The sequence below is a fragment of the Narcine bancroftii genome, chromosome 9, assembly GCF_036971445.1.
Source record: "Narcine bancroftii isolate sNarBan1 chromosome 9, sNarBan1.hap1, whole genome shotgun sequence".
In the NCBI taxonomy this organism is placed as follows: domain Eukaryota; kingdom Metazoa; phylum Chordata; class Chondrichthyes; order Torpediniformes; family Narcinidae; genus Narcine; species Narcine bancroftii.
The window spans coordinates 17,495,855-17,502,329 of record NC_091477.1 but is presented as its reverse complement, the minus strand read 5'-3'; positions in this window follow the sequence as shown (position 1 = coordinate 17,502,329).

The window sequence follows — 6,475 nt, the reverse complement described above, 5'->3', positions numbered from 1 at the left end:
GATACAGCAAATCTGAAATCATCTGTGTTCAGAATGAAGATGTCTATCATAATCCCTGTGGTAAACCACTATTTGTATATTAAACTGTCTGGGCACGCTCACTGTCTGTAGCCCTAGTTCAGGACAGTCAACCAGCATGGACATGCCTCCATTCTATTGTGAATAAAAGCCCATCTGTTATACACAACTTCAGTCTTTTGGAGTTATTAACGGTACATCAATTTTATTCACAATAAATTTTGATAATGGAGCAGATCCTGAAGCTGGAGAAGTTGGAAATTGACCCTCAATCACCTGAAGCACAGAAAACTTCATCCACTCAGACACTGCAGCACTAATCCCTCATGGTTGGGCCAGTGAATCATAAAGTCTCCTTGGCTTTGAAGTCCCATATGGCTGATGTTCATGGCTACTGCCTCGTAACCCTGACCATGTGGGGAACAGACTACTTTTAAACTTTTGGTGATGTCACAGCTATGCACTGCCGAGCTACTGGGACTGGACTTCCAATACTACCTTAAAAGTGTGACAATATAAAGATAAATAATGAAACATGGGAAAAGCTATGCTCCGGAACTATGAGAAATACAATAAACACGAGGTTATGCATGATACAATACAATTGGTCACACAGGCTATACACCATGCCCCAAAAGTTAAATAAATGGGACCCAACAGTTCCCTTTGGCTTCACCAATGGGGTTTGGAGAGATTGACCGAATGGTAGACCAGCAAGCCACATTTCCGTATCTGGATAATGTCACCATTTGTGGCAATGATCTGCAGGACCTTGATGGCAACCTCCAAAATTTCATCCAGACCTCCAAACTCCTTAACCTCATACTAAGGCTAAATGCGTATTTCACACAACATGCCTTGCCATCCTTGGCAGTGTCATGGAGAATAGAGTCATTGGTCCCAACCCCAATCACATGCACCCACTTTTGGAACTCCCCCTCCCCACAGCCTCAAAGCCCTGAAAAAGGTGCCTGGGCTTCTTTTCCTACTATGCCCAATGGATTCAGCAATTATGCGAACAAGGCTCGGTCCCTCGTTAAACCTGCATCCTTTTCCCAGCACCAGAGGCCCGTGCAACTTTTAGCCGCATTAAAGCGGACATTGCCAAGGCAACGATGCATGCCAAGTGATTAGCTATGAATCAGATTTCGCTCTGGTGGCCACACTTAACCAGACAGGAAGACCCGTCACTTTCTTTACCCGCACCCTCCAGGGCCCCGAAATTCGACACTTCTCTGTCAAGAAGGAGCCCCAATCTATCATCAAAGCAGTACGGCACTGGAGAGACTACCTAGCCGGCAAATGATTAGAGTTACTGACTGACCAATGGCAGTGGTTTTCATGTTCAAAAACCAGCAGCAAGGTAAAAAAAAAAAAATCAAAAACGACAAGATAGATGGAGAATTGAACTTTGCACCTACAATTATGAAATCTTGTACCAGCTTGGGAAACTTAATGAGCCCCTAGATGCTTTATCCTCCAGAACATGTGGCAGCACACAAATAAGCTGATTGCAAGCTCTCCACAATGATCTCTGCCACCCTGGTTCTTCCATTTTATCAAAGCCTACAATCTGCCTTACTCCATTGAGGAGAACAGGACTATGACTAGAAAAATATTGTTGTCCAATATAATTTATGCTCATATTACCTGCAAATTGATGTAAACCTGGAACAGTTTACATTAAGGATCAGTTCATAGCAACAGGGAATTGCTGAGCATTACACCAGTGTGACAGTTCCATTTCCCACTCCACCCATCCTTATGTAAGTTGCCGATTTATTGTCATTATTATTGAATTATGAGCAGTTAGTGCTGTGAACAAAGACACAAAACATGCCTCTGTTTAATCAGCATTGAGTGTCTGGTTCGTTCTGTTCACTACAAAATGTTCTTACCCATTCCATTTCTGCAGCAATTACTTAACTAACTGCATCTGTCATAAAACAGGGAAACTCAATGAGGTCACAGTGTGCATAATAAAAATTACACACTGGCATTGTGTGGGACAGTTAAAGAACTTTGCTGGGGCCACTTGAGGAACTCTCATCTCAACCTAACCTCAGCTGTGCCTTGTTGGACTGTTCTGATGTCGGTAAAATACCTAAAGTCCTGAATGGGCATCGAACGACTATCTCAATCACTTTTAAGAGAACATTAAAAAGTGATAAGTATTTAAAGGCTGTTATCATTAATTTATGAATAAATCATCCAAATATTCTCTTACATGAAGCTAAAAAGGATAGTTCATTTTCACCAGGATTTGATTTTTCCGGATTGCATGAAAAAGTGATGTATCTCAGGTATCAGCACTTGATACCTGATATACACTTTAGGTATATATCAATATGGGTGGTTGGGATCAACAAACCCATCCATATATAAATAGATAAACATGTTCACCATCTGATAACAAGCTCATCGTCACATTAGTTATCTTTTCTTTCTTTGGCTTGGCTTCGCGGACGAAGATTTATGGAGGGGGTAAAAAGTCCACGTCAGCTGCAGGCTCGTTTGTGGCTGACCAGTCCGATGCGGGACAGGCAGACACGATTGCAGCGGTTGCAAGGGAAAATTGGTTGGTTGGGGTTGGGTGTTGGGTTTTTCCTCCTTTGCCTTTTGTCAGTGAGGTGGGCTCTGCGGTCTTCTTCAAAGGAGGCTGCTGCCCGCCAAACTGTGAGGCGCCAAGATGCACGGTCCTCCATCAGCCAGCTCCCCACCATGACTACCAGCCCCCCCACATCTCCATCGGGCACACAAAACTCAAAACGGTCAACCAGTTTACCTATCTCGGCTGCACCATTTCATCAGATGCAAGGATCGACAATGAGATAGACAACAGACTCGCCAAGGCAAATAGCGCCTTTGGAAGACTACACAAAAGAGTCTGGAAAAACAACCAACTGAAAAACCTCACAAAGATAAGCGTATACAGAGCCGTTGTCATACCCACACTCCTGTTCGGCTCCGAATCATGGGTCCTCTACCGGCACCACCTACGGCTCCTAGAACGCTTCCACCAGCGTTGTCTCCGCTCCATCCTCAACATCCATTGGAGCGCTCACACCCCTAACGTCGAGGTACTCGAGATGGCAGAGGTCGACAGCATCGAGTCCACGCTGCTGAAGATCCAGCTGCGCTGGATGGGTCACGTCTCCAGAATGGAGGACCATCGCCTTCCCAAGATCGTATTATATGGCGAGCTCTCCACTGGCCACCGTGACAGAGGTGCACCAAAGAAAAGGTACAAGGACTGCCTAAAGAAATCTCTTGGTGCCTATGAAAACCTTTAATGCACTCAAGACCAAGGATGCAATAAACAACATTGATTATGTTGATAATGCAGATGTATAGAATGAATGTGGATCACAGAAGATTGTTAATGAGTCGAGATGAAAAGATTAGACAGTTGATGAGAAACTGGAAGGACTCAACAGGTCAGGCCACATCAATGGAGAGAAATAGTCAGCATTTGTGGTTGGGACCCTCTAGTCTCATAAAGGATCTTGACCCGAAATATTGACTGACCATTTCCACCCATGATGCTGCTTAAACCATTGAGCCCCTCCAACTTCACATTGTGCAAGATTCCAGCATCTGAAGTGATTGTTTTTCCATATTAAACAAAACTGTTACAATAGTGCCACCTACTGACGAACAAGAATGTCACAAGTACTGTTTAAATGACAAATAGAAAGCTGCCTAGAAATTAGTTAACTCTTGATGTGAAGACCTTGCCGAGTGCATAACCTTCAGAGAGGAGGTCAGTACTCCAAAAAAAAATGGCCACATCCCTGCTTGGGGCATACTTCCAGTTTCCTAGACAATCACAAATGCAGAGAGTGCCTTTGCCTGCAGCAACTGGATCTCAGAGCTGAAGCGGTAATTGGACCCACTCACATCCACAAGGCTGAGTACTTTGAATTTAGTCTGGACATCATAGTTTGAAAGTATGCAGGCCCAGAGAGAATGTGAAAAATCACATTGATTCATCACAGAATCTGTTCATTTTATTGTAAATAAATATTTGCCCTAAATATTTCAATTTCCTAAATTCTATCCTTTCCCACTGTCAAGGGATAATAAATTTGATCCATAAATATTGGACAATGAGTACAGTAGGTACAACATTGTACTGTATGAGTCAGTGTGAGATTGAAAACTTGGCTGATTGGTGCATCAACAACAACCTTGCACTCAATGTAACCAAAACCAATAAGCTGATTGAGGACCTCAGGAAGGGAAAACCAGAGGTATACAATCGGGTGATCATTAAGGGGGGGGGGGGTGGAAATCAGATGTGGAGAGGTTGAGCAAAGTTAAGTTCTTTGGAATCAATCTCTCAGAGAATCTTTCCTGGACCTAACACTAATGGCATTGTGAAGAAAGCAAGTCAGTGCCTCTAGTTCCTTGGAAGTTTGCAGAGGTTTGGTATGATATGGGGGAAATCTTGGCAAATTTCTACAGAGGTGTGGTGGAAAGTGTGTTGACTAGCAGCATCACGGTCTGGTATGGGGACACCAATAACCCTGAGCATAGAGCCCTGCAAAAGGTAGTGGATAGAACACAGGACATAACAGGCAAAACCCTCCCCACCATTGAGAACATCCTCTGCTGTCAGAGGAGGAGCAGAAGCAATCATCAAGGATCCACATCATCTGGCATGTGCTCTGTTCTTGCTGCTAACATCAAGAAAGAGGTACAGGTGCCACAAGACTCACACCACCTGGTTCACAAACTGATGCTATCCCTCCACCATCAGATTCCTCAACAATAAATTCAATCAGTGATTTACTTGAGGACTCTTACTTTTGTACTTTATTGATTTTTTTTCACTCTCTGTATGACACAGTTTGTTTATAGTTTGTTATTTACATGTGTACATTGTATACAGGTCTTCGTTGTGCAACCAATAAGTGGTAATTCTGTTTAGCCCACAGGGAAACGAATCTCAGGGTTGTGTGATGTAATGTATATTCTGACAATAAATCTGAAATCGGAATCTAAATCTGTAATTGTTATCAGTACAAATGCAAATTATTTATTATTCATCAACCTCCAACAGTTAGTTGCCTAGTGTAATAATGCCTCAGAGCCTAAAACTGCTCTCAATCCAAACAGGACATTTATGAATGCATCAATAATGGCCTCATGCAAGAGAGATATCTCCTCAATTGTGTTTACAATTCCAAAAAACTGCTCTTTGGCTCTTTTGAAGCCATGAAAGGTCATTTATACATACACATTTTTTAAATTTTCTTTTTTTTTTGGCATTTTCATGGTCAGGAGTGTAACCCACCTGTCGAATCTTTGTCCCTGAGCATTGCCAGTGAATACTCTAGTGAATCCATTCCCTGGACTTCTAATGCAGCTGCTGTTTTTGAGAGTAGAAAAATGGACATGCAGGTACTACTAGTCTTGGATTCAAATATTTTTGAAGACTTTTCTTTCTCCACCTTTTCCTTCTCTGCTCTAGAATAGTCATGTTTTCCTTATTTAAACTATTTGCATGATCGGAGACCCTCTAATTCCAGGCCCAACCCTTGAAATCCTCCAAAATTTATGAGACACACAACCCTGCAGGAATCTGGAGCAAAGAACAATTTGCTGAAAAAACTCAGTGGGTCAAGCAAGATCTATGGGGAAAAGAAACTGTCAACGTTTCAGGTCAAAATGATGGATTTTACAGATTTGTTTTGTTGCTGGGAAAAATCTGTGCATTTCCTCAAAGGAAGCCATTCAGCCAACTGTGCCCATCATTTGATTAATCTCACTCCTTGAGAAACACAGAATGGCAAATGCTGGGAATATGGGGCAAAAAACATCTGGCAGAAAACCTTTTATGTAACGGAAACATCCTCAGGATCCAAAGGTCTGCACGACTAGGGTAACAATCCTGTAGCAATTGTTTCCCTGCAGGACATTTGCGAAGAACTTAGGATCTTTCTCCGACCAGCTATAGGTCAGGTGAGAGTGATCGCCATCAGGTTCCTGCATCTCCTTCGGTGTGAAGAGGGCACAGCTTGGGTGGCGAGGGTCCTCAAGGATAGAGGCTGCTCACTTAAGACACTTCCTCTTGTAGATGTCCTCAATGGAGTGAAGGCTGATGCCCATGATGGCATTGGCCGAGTTCACAACTTTGTGGTCTTTTCTTGTCCTGGACATTGGCATCTCCATACCAGACAGTGAAGCAATCAGAGATTTGCAAGAATATTTGGCGACGTACCAAATCTCCTCAAATTCCTCACGAAGTATAGCCACTGCTGAGCTTTTTTTCATGATTGCCTCAACATGGAAGCTCCAGGATATTGTATTAAGGAATTTTTTCTTCACTGTTTCCACCACTGAACCCTCTATGAGAGCTGGTTTGTGTTCTCCTGATTTCCCCCTCCTGAAGTTCACAATCAGTTCTTTCATTTTGTGATAATTGAGTACAATCACTCAACATGCTGATCCA